The sequence below is a fragment of the Thrips palmi genome, unplaced genomic scaffold (genome assembly GCF_012932325.1).
Source record: "Thrips palmi isolate BJ-2018 unplaced genomic scaffold, TpBJ-2018v1 HiC_scaffold_5, whole genome shotgun sequence".
Lineage (NCBI taxonomy): Eukaryota > Metazoa > Arthropoda > Insecta > Thysanoptera > Thripidae > Thrips > Thrips palmi.
The window spans coordinates 12,511,518-12,526,177 of NW_023144632.1; positions in this window are offsets into that span (position 1 = coordinate 12,511,518).

Consider the following 14,660-nt stretch of genomic DNA (forward strand, 5'->3'; position numbering starts at 1 on the left):
TCAATGAGTGGCACCGCTAGGCCGCTAGGCGCTGCGCGGCGCAGCAGTGCGCAGTGATTGACGCGTGCACTGGCCTGCCCCAATGACCGAGGACGCGGCGCGGCACGACTGCGACGGGCGGTGGCGGTCATGGCACCGTGCCGGGGGCCTGGGGCGTGGCGAGGCGGTGCATCCCCGCGTTCTGTTTGGGTAAGCCGGCCTCGCCGGGGCACTTGATATTGTGGAGTGCTGCTGCGCGGCACTGGCCGCCGCATGACGAAAGGCGGCGCCCCGCCCCGCCTCGGCAGCCGGGGCTGGCCAGCGTTAGCGTTAGCCGCGTTAGCCAGCGTCGGCCCGACTGCGATTGGTCAAGGTTGCCCCAGTTCAGAGGCGTTGGCTCCACTCGACCCGCGGGCCGCGACGGCAGTACGGCAGCACGGCCTGGTTCGCCGCGTTTCCTCCGGGGTGGGTGGTAGACGTTGCGACGGCCCTGCCCTGCCGCCCTTGGCTGCATAATGGCTCCACAGGCGCCACCGCGCTCAGGCATTATGTTTGACTGTAACCGGGCCGAGCGCCGCGGCGGCGAGCGTGCCGCGCGTAACGCGTACGTAAGTGCGTGGTCGAAAGCGAAAGGGAATGCTCGCGGGGTGACGCGGTCGGCCGTCCGCCCCCCGCAGAGCACCGCAGAGCGGCCCGGCCCGGCCCGCCGAATTGGCGACGACTGATGGATGACATGACATGGCGACGGGCCTCCGAGTGATGTCACTTCACTTTCACTGGAGCGGCGTGGAGTGGGCAAATGTTTGAGGAGTGAGTGCGCGTGCCGCTGCCGCCCGCACTGCGCCGCGCTCGCCGCCGTCTCGGGACGGGAGCCCCTGGTGGGTGGGTGGGGGCACGGCGGGCATCGCGTGACGGCGCCTGCAGGTGTTCTACGCCGCCGCGCCGCCCCGTGCCGCGGGCCTGCCTGCCCTCCGGGCGCTCGCCGCCAGACCGCCAGGCCCTCGCTTTGACCGCAGCAGGCGCCGCCAGCGGGCTTTGAAGCGGCACGCGATGAAAAGGTGGACGCGCGGTCACGCCACTGGTTGAGGGCTAGCCAGGGTCTTTGATTGTTTATTGACTTGTGTCTTTTCGGCCTGTTGCAGCAGCGAGAGGGCGCAGCGCTCACGTCAACACGAGCGCGGCACGAGCGCGGAGCGCCGCTACAAGCGCTCGCACCGCCGCTCGCCCACCTCCCGCTACCGCCACCACCACGAGGACCAGCACCGGCGCCGCGATGACCACCGCTCCGACCGGGACCGCGACCGCGAGCGAGAGCGCGAACGGGAGCGGGACCGGGAGCGCGAGCGGGAACGCGAGCGCAACAGGAACAGGGACCGTGACCGCGAGCGCGAGCGGGAACGCGACCGCGAGCGCGAGCGAGAACGAGAGCGAGAGCGCGCCGACCGGGAGCGGGAACGGGAGCGCGCGGACCGGGAGAGGGACCGCGCCGACCGGGACCACCACCACCACCACCACTCGTCCTCTCGGGTGAGTACTCGTGGACCGGGCGGGCGACGCCGCCTCATCACTTGCACCCCCAGGCCTGCAGGCCTCCAGGCCGCCAACGGGCCCATGTCTCAGTTGCACTTGGTTGGCAGTGTCGCTGTTCAGAGCAAACTTGGCAGGAAAATGGCGGCAACACTTGTCGTGCTGATAATCAGTTTTCTTTTTCAGTCCATAAGAAGGAATTTTGTCACTTTGGTACTGGTCAGAGTTACAAGCTGGACGCTTCCACACCGCATGCAGCGTGGTTTCTTTGTCTTGACCAACATAGTGGGATCTACTATAAGATGTAGTGGGATGTACTTGCAGTTTTAAATGCTTCTTTATATACCCTTTTTTAGTTTTTTTTTTAGGGTTAGGGGGTTAGGGGGAGTTAAATTCTTTTGTGGGTAAGGGGGAAGGTGTTTCAGCTCGGCTTCCAGAGTATATATCTGAGTGATAGCTCGTGCGTTTTATGCAGTATGGAATTGCCTACTGTGTGTGTGTTCGAGAAGTTGTGTGTGTGTGTGTGTGCGTAGGCTGGGAATGCATGGGATCGTTGCTGCTTATTCCGTCGCCGCGATGTGTTGGCTTGCATGGCGCGCGGCGCATTGGCTTTCATTCCTTCTTTTATTCCCCACTCCCCGTTTCCCCTTTCGATTTGGCATGACAAATGGCGGTCGCGCTGCCCACTGTGCGTCCGTCCGTCCGTCTCGCTGTCGGTCCGTCTCCGCCTCTGTCTGTCCACGCGTCTGCATGACCGATGGCTGGCTTATCGCGAGGGTGGACGTAAAGCCAAAGGCTAATGATATCGGGACAAGGTGAAGAAAGCTGGTCGGTCGGACGGCACTGCGCCGCGCGGGCCGCGCTCCGCTGCACTGTCGCGTAACAGGCCGCGCCGCCTCGCGCTGCCCACGGCCTTTGATAAGGTAATTGGGCGGGCAGCCCCGAGCAGCCCTCTGGACAGCTCGGCAAGCTAGAGTCCGCGCGGCGTCCCGTCCCGTCGCGCCCAGGGCGCGCGGAGCGTGGAGTAGTGACGGCGGCTTTATGCAACGAAGGTCCGCGATGGTCGCGCCGCCAGGCCGTCAGGGGTTTATCTGGTGTCACGTCACATGGCGGGGATCAACGGTCGAGCCATCGGGCCCATGGCGCCCATGGCTTGGCTGGGACTTGTTTTGCCCAGACGGCATGCCCCCGGATGCACGCGCTTGTTCACGCGGTGGTCACCGCCGTGCGCCCCGCGCCGCAGCCCGTGGCTGCCCGCTGCCGGGTTGGCGGAGGCCTGCGAGGCCAGGGCGCTGCGCGCTGCGCGGCGCTATTCCTGGCCCTGGGCGCGGACGCGCGGACTATTTCGGTGGTCGGTGACGCCGCGGTGGTGGTGCTGCACGTTAGGCCGTCCGGCGCGGCGCGGCGTGTTGGGTGTGTTGGGTGTACGCAGACGGGCCGGGCCCAGTGCTATGCGTCCCTTCGGGACCGTCGTCCGTCGGGGATGGCGAGCCAGAGCCAGCGCGCGAACAGGAGCGGCCGCGAATCGCTGCACGGCGTCGCGTTCCACCACGGCGGCTCGCACGGCCCGCACGGCCCGCACGGCGCGCACGGCCCCATGAGCCACGCACGGCGACGCGGCGAGTGCGGCGACGGCCCCGTCATGGCGTACCCCATGTTTCCGATGGGACCTCCCCAGTCGGCGCCCAACTCGCCGTCGCCGCAGCAGCACCAGGGGGAGTTCGTGTGGCTGGGGCACTCGTGGGGCGCGGGCAACCCGGCGCCGTACGGCCGCCGCCTGCAGCACAGCCGGTACGAGCCGTTCGGGCCGCCGCCCCCGCAGCAGCCACCCCCGCCCCTGATGCCGCCCGCTCCAGCCGCCCCGCCGCCACCGCAGCCACAGGTGGCCGCCATCCCGGACGCGGCGCGCCTGGACCGCGAGCGGGACTGGGAGCGGCGGGGACGCACGCACCACCACTACCCCTTGGTGCACCAGCGCGCCTCGCTCGACGGCCACCTGCCGCCCAGCGCTCCTCGCGGACATCACGCCCACCACCACAACCACCACCGCGACGGCACCCAGACCGTGACCTTGACGGCAGAGCTGGGACCGCCGCTGCTGCCGCCCCCCATCGCCCCCGTGGTCCCCGTGGTCCCCGTCCCGCAACACCAGCTGACTGATAAGGAAGTGCCGGGCGCTGCAAGGTCGGCTCAGGCGGCTCAGGCCGCGTCTTCAGTGAGCGGCGAAACCCCGGCCGAGACACTCGCGCGGCCCCGCACCCCGCCGGTGCCACCCGCCAAGTTCTGTGCGTCGTCCGTCAAAGCGCGCCTCGAGTCGTCGCCGTCGGGCCGGCCCCGCTCGGGGCCATCACCCACCCCCACGCCGGCCGCCACGCCGTCCGCCACGCCGTCCGCCACGCCCACCCCGCGGCCCGGCAGCGACCAGCCGGAGCGCGCCGAACTCCGGTACGAACCGCCCGCCGTGGTGTGCAGCCTGGAGTTGCTGGAGCCGGTGGAGCCGATGCGGAGCGAGATCGTGTTCCACACGTCTCCCCTCGCCGACAGCCCGGGCTCTGCGTGTGCCACGCCCGCCGCGCCCGCCGCCACCAGCGCCGCCACCACCAAGGCTCTGGAGGCGCTCGATGAGGCCACTCAGAACCTCCTCCAGGAGTCGCAGCCCGCCGACATGCTGGAGCCTGTGCGGGTGAGCGTGCAGTACTGGCCGGGCGGGGGCGGAGCCGGGGGCGGTGGCGGGCCGCACCGCGTCGTGCAGCACATGCCCGAGCCCCTGCAGGCCCCGCAGAAGGCCAGCCCCACGTTCCAGCAGCGGCCGCAGCAAGCTAGCCCGCTGCCCATCGTTCCGCCGCCCCCGCCCAGCATGCCACCCCCGCCGCCCCCGGCCGCCGAACGCAGCGACAGCCCCGTGTACCAGGAGCCCTTCCAGGGCGCGGCACGCGAGGAGAGCCCCGTGTACGCGCAGCCGTACCGCCCCTCTCCGCTCCAGCCCTCACAGCCCACGCACCGCACCGAGGTGGTCATCAAGTACGACAACGGCTCGGCGCCCATCTCGGAGCACTTCTCGCGCACGTGCGTGACTCGAGACGGCGACGACTCCGCCGACCACGCAAAGGGCGGCGTGAGCCGACTGGTGCCCATCCAGGACCTGTTCCGCGGCCGCAAGGACAAGGAGGACAGCCACAGCCGCAAACTGATCCCAACCAGCTCGTCGTCCGAGGGCAGCATGGGTAGCCCCACGCTCCGACACCGCGCGGGCCACTACCGGGAGCAGAACCCCAACCGCCCCAACCCCCACACGTCGGCGTCCGTGGCGGCCGACGTGCGCAGCTGCCTCAACCTGATGGCCTGCCGCCTGCCGCAGAACCAGCAGTCCTTGGAGGAGGACGCGGAGGTGGCGGAGGCCGAAGCCAAGGCCCTCGATGGCGGAGACGTTGACGTGGTCGACGCAGTGCAAGCTGTTCCCTGCCCCGCTCCGTCACCAGCGCCCTCGTCTACCTGCACCGCCCCGGTGGCTCACCCCGTGCCGCTGCTCCGTCGCCTGTCCGCCCCCGTACCGCTTCCCTCAGCCGTCTCCTCCGTCGCCTTGCCCCAGATGGCCATGGTTCAGTCGTCGTGGTGGCCGGTAGTGCAGCCGCCGTCGCCCGCCCCGGCATGGTGCTGGGCCGTGAGCCTGCCCGTGCCGCCAGCGCCTCAAGTGGCCGCGGCCCCGCCGCCCCCGGCCGTGGCCGCCCCCCAGGCGCCCGTCGAGCAGCAGCAGCAGCGCGTCGAGGTAGCGTGGCCCACGCTACGCGCACGCTACGCGCCCCTTGGGCCAGGCTTGTCCTTTGCATGTCCTGCAAACAGTGTGGCTTGTCCGAGCGGGGCTGGCCGCTGCAAATAACCGCCGCGACAACGTGTGAAGTTCAACGGCGAGGCTTGCAGCGGAAATAGAGCGCCGGGCTGCGGACGCTGCGGACGCTGCAGCAGGTGGTTCGCGCTTGACGCTGCCCTCACGCATCATCTCCCCACCCGTCTTCCTGGCCCCACCCCCCACCGCCCTGCAGTGGGTCGCCCTGCCCAGGCGACCGTCGCGTGCTGCCGCTCCGAGAGGCCCTTCCCGACTCCCGGCCGGGGAAACTAACTGATTGGTGGCATTCGGGTCGCGGTGTCATCGCCGAGCTAGCCTCCTCGGCACAGGGTGGGGTGGAGAAACGGAGGCAGATTGATTGAAAACGCGCCCGTCTTGTTTGTTTGGGCGTCGGGTCAGCTGCAGCGCTGCAGCCAGGACCTGGCCGACCCCTCGCCGCCTCTAACGCTCTGGGGGCCGACGGCTGAGTGCATGCAGTCGGCCGTGGAGCCCGCCAAGTGTACGCCTCGCAAGTCGCGATGCCTCGGCCTCAATGGGTGGCTTTGTGTGATTCACGAGCTAAAAGTGGGGAGGTCCCTTTTTGGACCGCTCCCACGATGCTGCGCCATGCCGCGGGGGAGAGAGAGAAAAGGTGGAAGGGGAACTGCTTGAAGATACCTCTACCTCTACTTACTCTGCTGCTTGGTTCGCTCGGATTGCCCTCGCACCCTCGGCGTGCCCGCTCCTCCGCTGGCAGGGTACAGGTCACGTGGTGGTGGCGGCGCTCTTTGCCCGGCTTTGCCACGTGTCCCAAGCTTTGGCAGCAGCGGCCCGTGGCGCTGCCGCGCTGTTTGCGCCGTGGCGGCGTCCGCGGGCATCCGGTCGTCGGCCTTGGCGGGGTTGACGGATTGCACCGCCCTTGGTTCGCTTGCGCGCATGATGGATCGCGGTGTGTTTTCGCCGCGGCCCCCTTTCGGGGCCGTCGCTACCCCCCGCGCGGAGGGGGCGCCAAACGCCCTGGCGGGGGGTCCGTGGGGCGCGGCGTGTGTCTGCGCGCGGCGATACCCCGGCGGTGCGTGACTGGGTGGGGCACGGGGGCGCTCGCGCGGAGACTTGCACGCGGGAGTATCTTCCCCGCGTTGGGCCTCGTGATTTTGCCGCCCCCTCGCGGCGCGGGGTATCGCCGTGCCGCCCCGCCGCGCCCCGCAGTCCCGCACTGGTCAGTTGAGTATGATTGCGGCGGACGCGGGCGGCGCGCCCTAAGTTTAGCCTCGGACTTGCTTCGCACCTCTTTTCGCACATTCCTCGAGTGGCGCCTGGCTGGCCGGCCGACGGCGGCCCTAGCCGCCAATGGCCGTGTTTACGCATTCCGGCCGCCCCTCGGGCCGCCCCGACCCCTCGCCTGCATCGGCCGGACGCGCGTCGGTGGCAATGCGGGGCAGTGCACAGCATCCCCTGGCTGTGCGCTGTGCGTCGGGCACTCTGCGTAGTCAGTGGCGGGGGTGCAAGCAAAGAGCCATCGCCAGGCCAGCCCAGCACACACTACAGTGCAGGCACTGCGGCGCCGCGGCCGAGGCGGGCCAAGGCGTGTCGCAAGGCGGCGTGATTCCACCGCGATGGAATGGCCAAGCGGCGCAGCGGTGGGATGTAAAAAAAGCGAATTGATGCCGCTTGGACGCGTGCCGCGGTGCCGTGGCGGCAGGGACGCTCGGTTAATGAGCCCCGGAGGTGCAGTACGCCACTTGGCACGCCGAGAGAGCGCCCGCTCACGGCCCTCCTTCTCCCCCCCCCCCCTCTCTCTCTCTCTTTCTCTTTCTCACACTCGGGTTCGGAACGAGACTACTGAATGGTCTCCTCTCTGCTCTCCCGCTCAGCCACTCAACCCTCTCTCCCGTTCACGCGAGCGCCGCCCCCTACCCCCCACCATTCATCTCAGTACACCCAGGGAGCGGGTTCCCATATCCAAGGAGCACTGATAGAATTTTTCACTTGATGCGAAAGTTACCGAGCGTGCACGCCTTTAACTGAATCATGTTAAAGCGCCCTTGCTTTGCAAGGTAGAGCGCTGAAAATCGCAATGCCACTCAAGGGACTATTTTAAAAGCCAAGGTTTTAACTGAGTGACATACGCACTGCCAAATCCCTTCGAAGCGGTTGTAAAACGGTGGCTCGGAATCTGCGTTCCAGATTTTGACTTGGCCTTGGGATCGACCATTCATCCCCGCGCCGCCCTTCACACCTTCGGAAATAGCAGCCACCGCTCGTTGGTTTCCTGCTGTTCGGGTTTTTATTTGTTTTGTCCCGTTGGTGGCGCACGGCAGACGGCATGCCCGATCAATGCGGCATTCCTCACAGCTCGTGTTGCGTTCCAGGTATGCGCGCGGCTTTATTAATTTTGATTTGGGAGGCGGGGATCGCGCGGTGTGTCCCGGCTCTGCCCGGAGGCGGGGATGGGGGGATTGCGCAGCAGGGGACGGAACACCCCGCGAATGCCCAGGGTGCCCAGGGTGGCCGTGACGCCAGTGCGCAAAACGACCGCCTCGCCTCCGGGTCGCTGCTAGACATGTGCGCCGCGCCGCCGCTGCGCCGCCGCCGACAAATTTTACCACGCCGCCGCCGCTGACCAAAAATTTGCGGCGCGCCGCCGCGCCGCCGCCGATGATTTTACCGGCGGCGGCGTCGGCGTCGCGACCTTAAATGCCCAAAATATTTGCATTTCCATCAGCAGCGAGCGCCCAGGGATAGGCAACCCGACGAGCACGTTCTCCGCCGCGAGAACAAAATCTTATTGGAGTGTTTAAATTGCCTAATTTTTACCTTTGTAACGAAACTAGTCCACCCTAAAGAACTAGTCCATCAAATTGTGTTTTCTTTTCATGGGCATGTTTTTAAATTGAGAAAATAGACCAAATTTAAGTCAACCACGCCGCCCGCGCCGCCGCCGCCGCCGCCGATCAAGACATCGGCGCAGACGCCGGCGTCGCCGCCGCCGCCGGCTAAATTTCGGCCAAACGCCGCCGCCGATGAAAATGCGGTCGGCGCACATGTCTAGCGCTGCGTGGCGCTGCGTGGCGCTACTTCGCCCGCTGGGACATGGACGCCAGGATGCTGCTGCTGCTGCCGAGCTTCTTGTTCTCCGAGCGAGTGCGGACCTTCCCGCTGGCCGACCCGGTCACCGCCCCAGTGCCCGTCGCCAGGGCTGTGGCGAGCTGGCCCGTGAGTGCTCCGAGCGAAGTCTCGGTGTCGTTGCCGACAGGTGCTTGACGCGCTGCGGTGCGCTGTGGTAGTCCTGCGGTGCATTCTTCCTTCCTTCTCTCGCGCGCTATTCTAGCCCAGCTTATTTTTCCCCGCTCTTCTTTTGGGGCGTCCGTCCGTTCCGCGGTGTGTCGCGACGTCGCGCGGCGTGGCACGTTTGCAAGTAACGCGAAATATGTGTTGAGTTCGGTCCGCGGCCGCGACGGTCCGCTGCCTGACGGTCCTGCCCTTGGGGCGGTGCCAGCCCGGTGCCAACCCCGCGGCAACCCCGCGGCCCGCCCACATTTGTCCATTTCTGACTCGGCCTGCCTGTCGCGGTGACGCCGCCGTGACGCCGCCGTGACGCCGCGGGGCTATCTGGCTTGTCGATGCGCCGATCTGCCTCAGACCGTTCCGATACACTCGGGGAGAACCTTCTCCGACGAACTTGACGTTCCGGCGCCCCGTCTCCTCTCTGCTAAGCGGTTCGCGCGGGGGGCACTTCTCTGAAAGTGAATGCCGTGGCCATTCTATCGGGTGGATTGCGCAACTGACAAGTCGAGGGAAACCCGAGGGCACTTGTGTGCGTGCGTGTCCGTGCCTGGGAGGCGCCCAGCCCAACCTCATACCGCGCGCGACGGCCAGCGACCTCGCCGTCGTGACTCAGACCGCGCCGCGCCGCTGTGCCGCTGTGGGTCAACGCGGCCGCGGGTAGTACGCGTCGCTGCAGGCCGCCGGTGGTCGTCGGGGGAGGGAAGGTTTTTATCGCCTAATTGTCTTGTTACGTGGTGGCGAGCGGCCAGCCGCCCCGCCAGGCAGGCAGACGGCCAGCAGACGGCGTGCGTGCGCGCTGCGCGGCGCTGCGTGTGGCTGCGGCGGGGCCGAGGGCGCCGACGACACCGCCCCGTTGTCCCGCGCGGTGCAGCCCGCTACTTTGATCGGGCCCAATCCACTTATGAGACTGTGTTAGAGGAGGGGGGCTAGCCTGCAGACAGGTACGCGTGTGCACCCGTGGAATGTGGCAGCGCGGCGGCGCCGCCCCCGCAGAACGGCGGCACGACGGCCGGCCTTCTCGACGACGCGGGGAGGGGGGGGGGGACGCCTGCAGCGTAGGCAGTGCCGTCGAGCAGCCCTGCGCCGCGGGACGGTCTGCCTTCCGGGCGTTCCGCGGCCTCCCTCCCTCCCTGGCCGCGGGTCGCGGCGCGCCGCGTCAGACCAGACCGTCGACAGTGCGTCACAGATGAGCGTGCTGACGGCACTGTGCGATCGGCGACCACAGAGTGACGCATGCGAGCGAGAAAGCCGCAGCGGGCGGAGCGCGACGGAGCGCCACCCTGTGCCGGTACTGTCTGTTGCGTTTCGGCTGTCGTCTCGTCTTGGACGGAAATACTGAGGGGCTTACCTGGTGCAGCCGAGGTGCGCATGGCTTGCCGCGCCATACTGTGCCGCAAGGCGCGGCCAAGAACCGCCTCGGAATGAATGTCAAGTTTACGACGGCCGGCCGACGCCAAAACGGAAGGGTGACGCCTCGAAATAGATGGCCGGCCCCCGTGGTCCCCGCTCCCTGGCGCTCCCTGCTCGCAGTCCTTTCTTTGCGTTCGGCGGGCCGCAATGTTTTGATTCGGCCGTCACGCGCGTATTGAGTCTCGTCTTGGCGGGGCTGTCGGAACGGTCGGGCCCGGGCTGCGTCGCCGCGTCGCCACGTTTGGCACGTGTCACTCAGGCTTTTTATTTGTGGTTCGGGTGCGCGGCCAGACGATTAGTGACACCTGCCCGAGAGCGGCTGCGCGTTGCCAAAGCCGTCTCCGCGGCCCGGGAAGGACGCCTGGCCCCTCGAACCGGCGCGCGCCGCCCCGCACCTGTTGCCACGCGCGGCCAAGAAGCGACACGCCTTGCGCGGCGCTGTACGGGGTGCAGCGTTGTGCAGGGCGCCGCGGGTGCGTTTTTGGAGTGATTGGGAGCCATGCGTGTCATGCGGGGAGATGGAATGTCCTATATTTAGCGGGGGAGGGACGGGTCGGCCGGTTCGCCTGGGTCCCTGGTCGGTCTGGCCGGCACGGCCGCTGCCGCTGCCGCACGTGGTCCGCGCCGAACCTCCGCACCGGTCTGACTCACGCGTGCCAGCCCCGCCGCGCGGCCCCACGCCCCTGCCCCCTTCCCCCCGCTCCTCCGCCGGCGCGGTGCTCTGGCGGCGGCCGCGCGGCCGCGGGCGAGAGGGCCCCGGCCCGTCGCCGTCGCCCCGGCCCGGCCGTGCATTCAGTCCGGGGCGGTGGCGGCGCGCGGTCCTGCCGTGGCGTCGCGTCGTGGGGCGTCGGGACCACGATGGGCCGCCACCACAGCGCGCTGGGCGAAGCCTTGCTCGGGGACGCGGGACGCAGCCGAGGCCGCGGAGGCCGTGGCGTTGTCGGAGGCCGCGGCGAGAGCGACGACGCCAGCAACAGCAAGCAGTCGTCGTGCGCGACCACGGACTCGGGCTACGATGGCATGGCGACGCCGCAGCCGCGACGCCGGCGACGCACGGCCAACAAGACGTGGGGCAGCGACGAGGAGTCCTGCCCCGTGGTGGTGTACGTGCCGCGGTCGCGACGGAGGCGCCGACGGCCCCCCGCGTCCGCGCCCCGGCTCACGGCCGACGACAACCCCTGGGTACTTACTCGTCTGTGCTGTGATTGGCGAATGCTTGTGCGGTGTTGGTGCTGTGCTTTAGTTGTGGGGCGCATAGGCTGGACGGCGGTTTGATGTGTTGCGTCACCAGGGGAGTGTTGTTTGTCCCTCGCTTGCGTTGGAATCCGCTGGGCCCGGCGAGGCGCGGCGAGGCTGGCGCCGCATCTTTCATCCGCGCCGGGCCTGGCCGCCTGGCCCTCGGCCTGCCCTCGGCCCGGCCGCCAACCTTGTCGCGGAGGCTGGCGGGGGAAGGACGCGCGCCATTTTACTCGAACGATTTAAATGCTTTCCATCTCCTCCTCGGTCACCCCTTGGCAGTCCGTTGGCAAGTCCCGGGCCTGCCTGGCTGGACCGCACGGGACGGGGGATGTCCTTATGGCTTCCCTGCGACGTGGTCGCGACGTTTGGCACGCTTTCCCCTAAAAAAACGTTAAGTCTTCCTTTTATTTAATGGGTCTGAATGTAAAGGAAGGCAAAATGAAAGCAAAAGCCAGCCGATATAAGTAACGACCTGTCTGCTTTGGTCCCGGCGGGCCGCGTGGCCGCGTCGCCGCGTCGTGGGTGGGGCGGGGCGGGGGCATGCAAAGGAGCAGACGACGCGGCCGCGACTGGAATTAACTTTTTATTTGTTTCCCTTGCCTTGCGTGCTGACTGCGGATTGAGGAGGATGTGGCCTGGCCACTGCTCTGCCCACTGGGCTGTCTTGGCGGGGTCAGTGACGCGTCGCGCTTCGCGTCTCTGCTTCCCGCCGGGGAGGGGAGGGGGGGGATGTTGCTTGTTGCAGCGTCCGTCGCGCCAATGTCCAGCCACTTGAGCGTCGCTCGCTCGATCGCTTGCATGTGTGTGCGTGTGCTTGCCTTGATGTACACTGACATCCCCTGTGTGTGAGAGAGGGTGTGTGTGTGTGTGCGTGCTTGCGTCGTGGCATCCGCTTTGTGCGTTGCGGCCGACTTCGCTGCTGCCATGGGGTTTAACTCTTGAGCCCCCACTTTGCTCCGCTTGGCCGGCTTGGCCCCAAACCAGAGGACCAGCCACTCCCCTCCCCTTTCCCCTCACTCCGCCTCCTCCGGGTTTTGCGCACAGGCACGTGCTCGGCTTGCGCGCGGCAGATCGATGCTTGTCGAGGACCGCCGTCTCGCCGCGTCTCGCCCTGAGTGACACTCCGGGAAGCGGCGGGGCCACGCGGGGCCACGCTGCCTTGTGTGGCGCGCGGTCGACGCGGCCGTGCCGTCTGGCGGCCAGACCTGTCGATCGGCTCGGGACTTATTGCCGGCAGGGTTGAGGACTGACAGTTGCATCCCGAAATACCTCGAAAGCGGCCGGCGTGCATGGGTGCGCGTTGCCCTGCGCGGCGCTGCGTGGCCCGGCCCGGTGCATGGGGGGCAGTGCCCCGAATTGGGGCACGACGGGACAAGGGGCACTCGCTGATGGCGAGTGGGCCGTTTCCTTGGGCGCTGACGCGCGGCCGTGACGCCCCGGCATAGACGGAGTGACGCGGTGCTGGCCGGCCTTATCTTAGAACTGCAGGAGCCGCAGATAGCGACGCCTTCCTCGAAGCGTCCGGGGATTAGTGGAGGTTCTCGCGATCGCGTGTTTGGCCTGTCATTGTTGTTGGTCTGCTGGGCGTGCTGACTGAGCGAAGTGGGCCGGGCTGGCCGCTGGCCGGCCGGGCAGCGTTTGCCGGCTCGGCGTCGTCGGCCGCCCCGAGCAGAGCAAAGCAGACGCCCCAAGACGTTGGTGGCGAGCTTTTCCATTGTCCGCCCCTCGCGGCGCCTCGCGGCCCATCCTTTGCTCCTTGGCCCTGACACTCACAGGCGGCGGCGCGAGACGGCGTCGTCTGCCGCCACCCTTGCCAATTCCGCCGCCGCGCTGCAGGCGTGCTGCAGGCGTGCTGGCGTAACCCTGCAGTTATCATTGTCGCCACAGTGTGTGCGTGCTTGCGCGTTCCTCTCAAAGGGCGCCACCGGCCCGCCCCGCTGCGCCACGGCGTGTTGGCGCCAAATTCCTCAGGAAGCGAAAGTGTTCTTTTCCTGGTCTGAACTTCCCCCTCCCCTGGCGCGATTTTTTTTCCTCGCCCGTACACGCACTGACTTCGTCCTGGCCGCACGCGCGCCTCACGCCCATGTACGGCTCCGAGTTGATGGTGGCCCGTGCCGTGCCGTGTCCGTGGGCAGCAGGAAGCGAATGGTGGCGGTGCCGCGGGGCTGCAGGCCGGCGGCAGGGCGGCGGCAGGGCGGCGGCAGGGCGGCGGCAGGGCAGGGACTCAGGCTAGGCGCGGGGCGCGGCGTGCTCGGAGCCCGTGGGAGGAGAGGCGGCGCCAGCGTGCACCAGAAGCCAGCACCGGGCGACGGTCGCCAAAATTACGCCCTGCTGCCGCCGCCACCTCGCGAGTCCATGAGCGCCTTCGGGTGCAGCGTGCAATGCACCACGGTCATGGGTGGCGCCGCGGTTTATGATGACCCAGTGGCATACTTCGTCTCGCCTTGGTGCGTGTGTCTGCGTAATGTAGGCGGGCAGGCCGCTGCCGGCGGTGAGGGTGGTGCGCACTTGACGCGCGTTCGCGCTGGCGAGGCACCTCGCCAGCGAGGACGCGGGGTATCGCCGTCGTGGGGCCGCGTGCGCTGTTGGCGGCGGCGTGTTGCTGACGCTACCCCTCGCCCCGCGTGTCCTGCGTCCATGCCTGCGGCCAACAGGGGGCGCTGCGTTGGCGGCGTCGCCAGCCCCGTGCCGAGCGCCCCGTGCGCGCCGTGTGGGAGGGGCGACGGCGACGTGTTTATGTCCCGGGGACGCCGACGATGATGTTGGGCTGCCCGTCGGGCTGCCCCTTGACCCACATAGCCGTGGGTCCATGCCCCATTTCTAGAGGGAACTGCGCGCCCGGTGCCGCTGCCGCCTGCCGTCCCTGAGTGACTCGAGTGGTTCGTAGCGGGCTGGTGCCTGGTGGCGCCTGCTGCGTCCATCTCGGGGAGCAGGGCGCGCAGGGCCTCGGTGTCCTTGCCGGCCGCCGCGGCGCTGTGGCGGTGGTGGCGTGCTGCCTGTGACCCTGTCCCGCCGCGGCGCTGTGCCGGCGACACGGTCCCCTCGCCTTTCCGCTGTTCCGTTATATATATTTTCTTTCTCGACCGCGCCAGAAATAGTCGGCGGATTTGGCAAGCAGGTAGCGCATAACTGCGCACATAGCTTCGCCGCTTCGCCCCTCTCCTCGGCACTGTGCCGCTGCCGCCGCCGCCGCCGTTGGCCGGCCGTGCAGAGTCGGTCCGGACTACCCTGCGCCTCTGCTTCCCCAAGCTACCCGCGCCCCCCGCGGAATCCCGATCGCCCGCAGCCCCCGCGGCGCGCGCATACTTTGCGCGCCGAGCAGCCGACGCCCACGCGCGACGCGCTGCGCAGAGGATCGTGATCGGCGGCCCTGCCGGGCCTGCCGGGCCTGTCA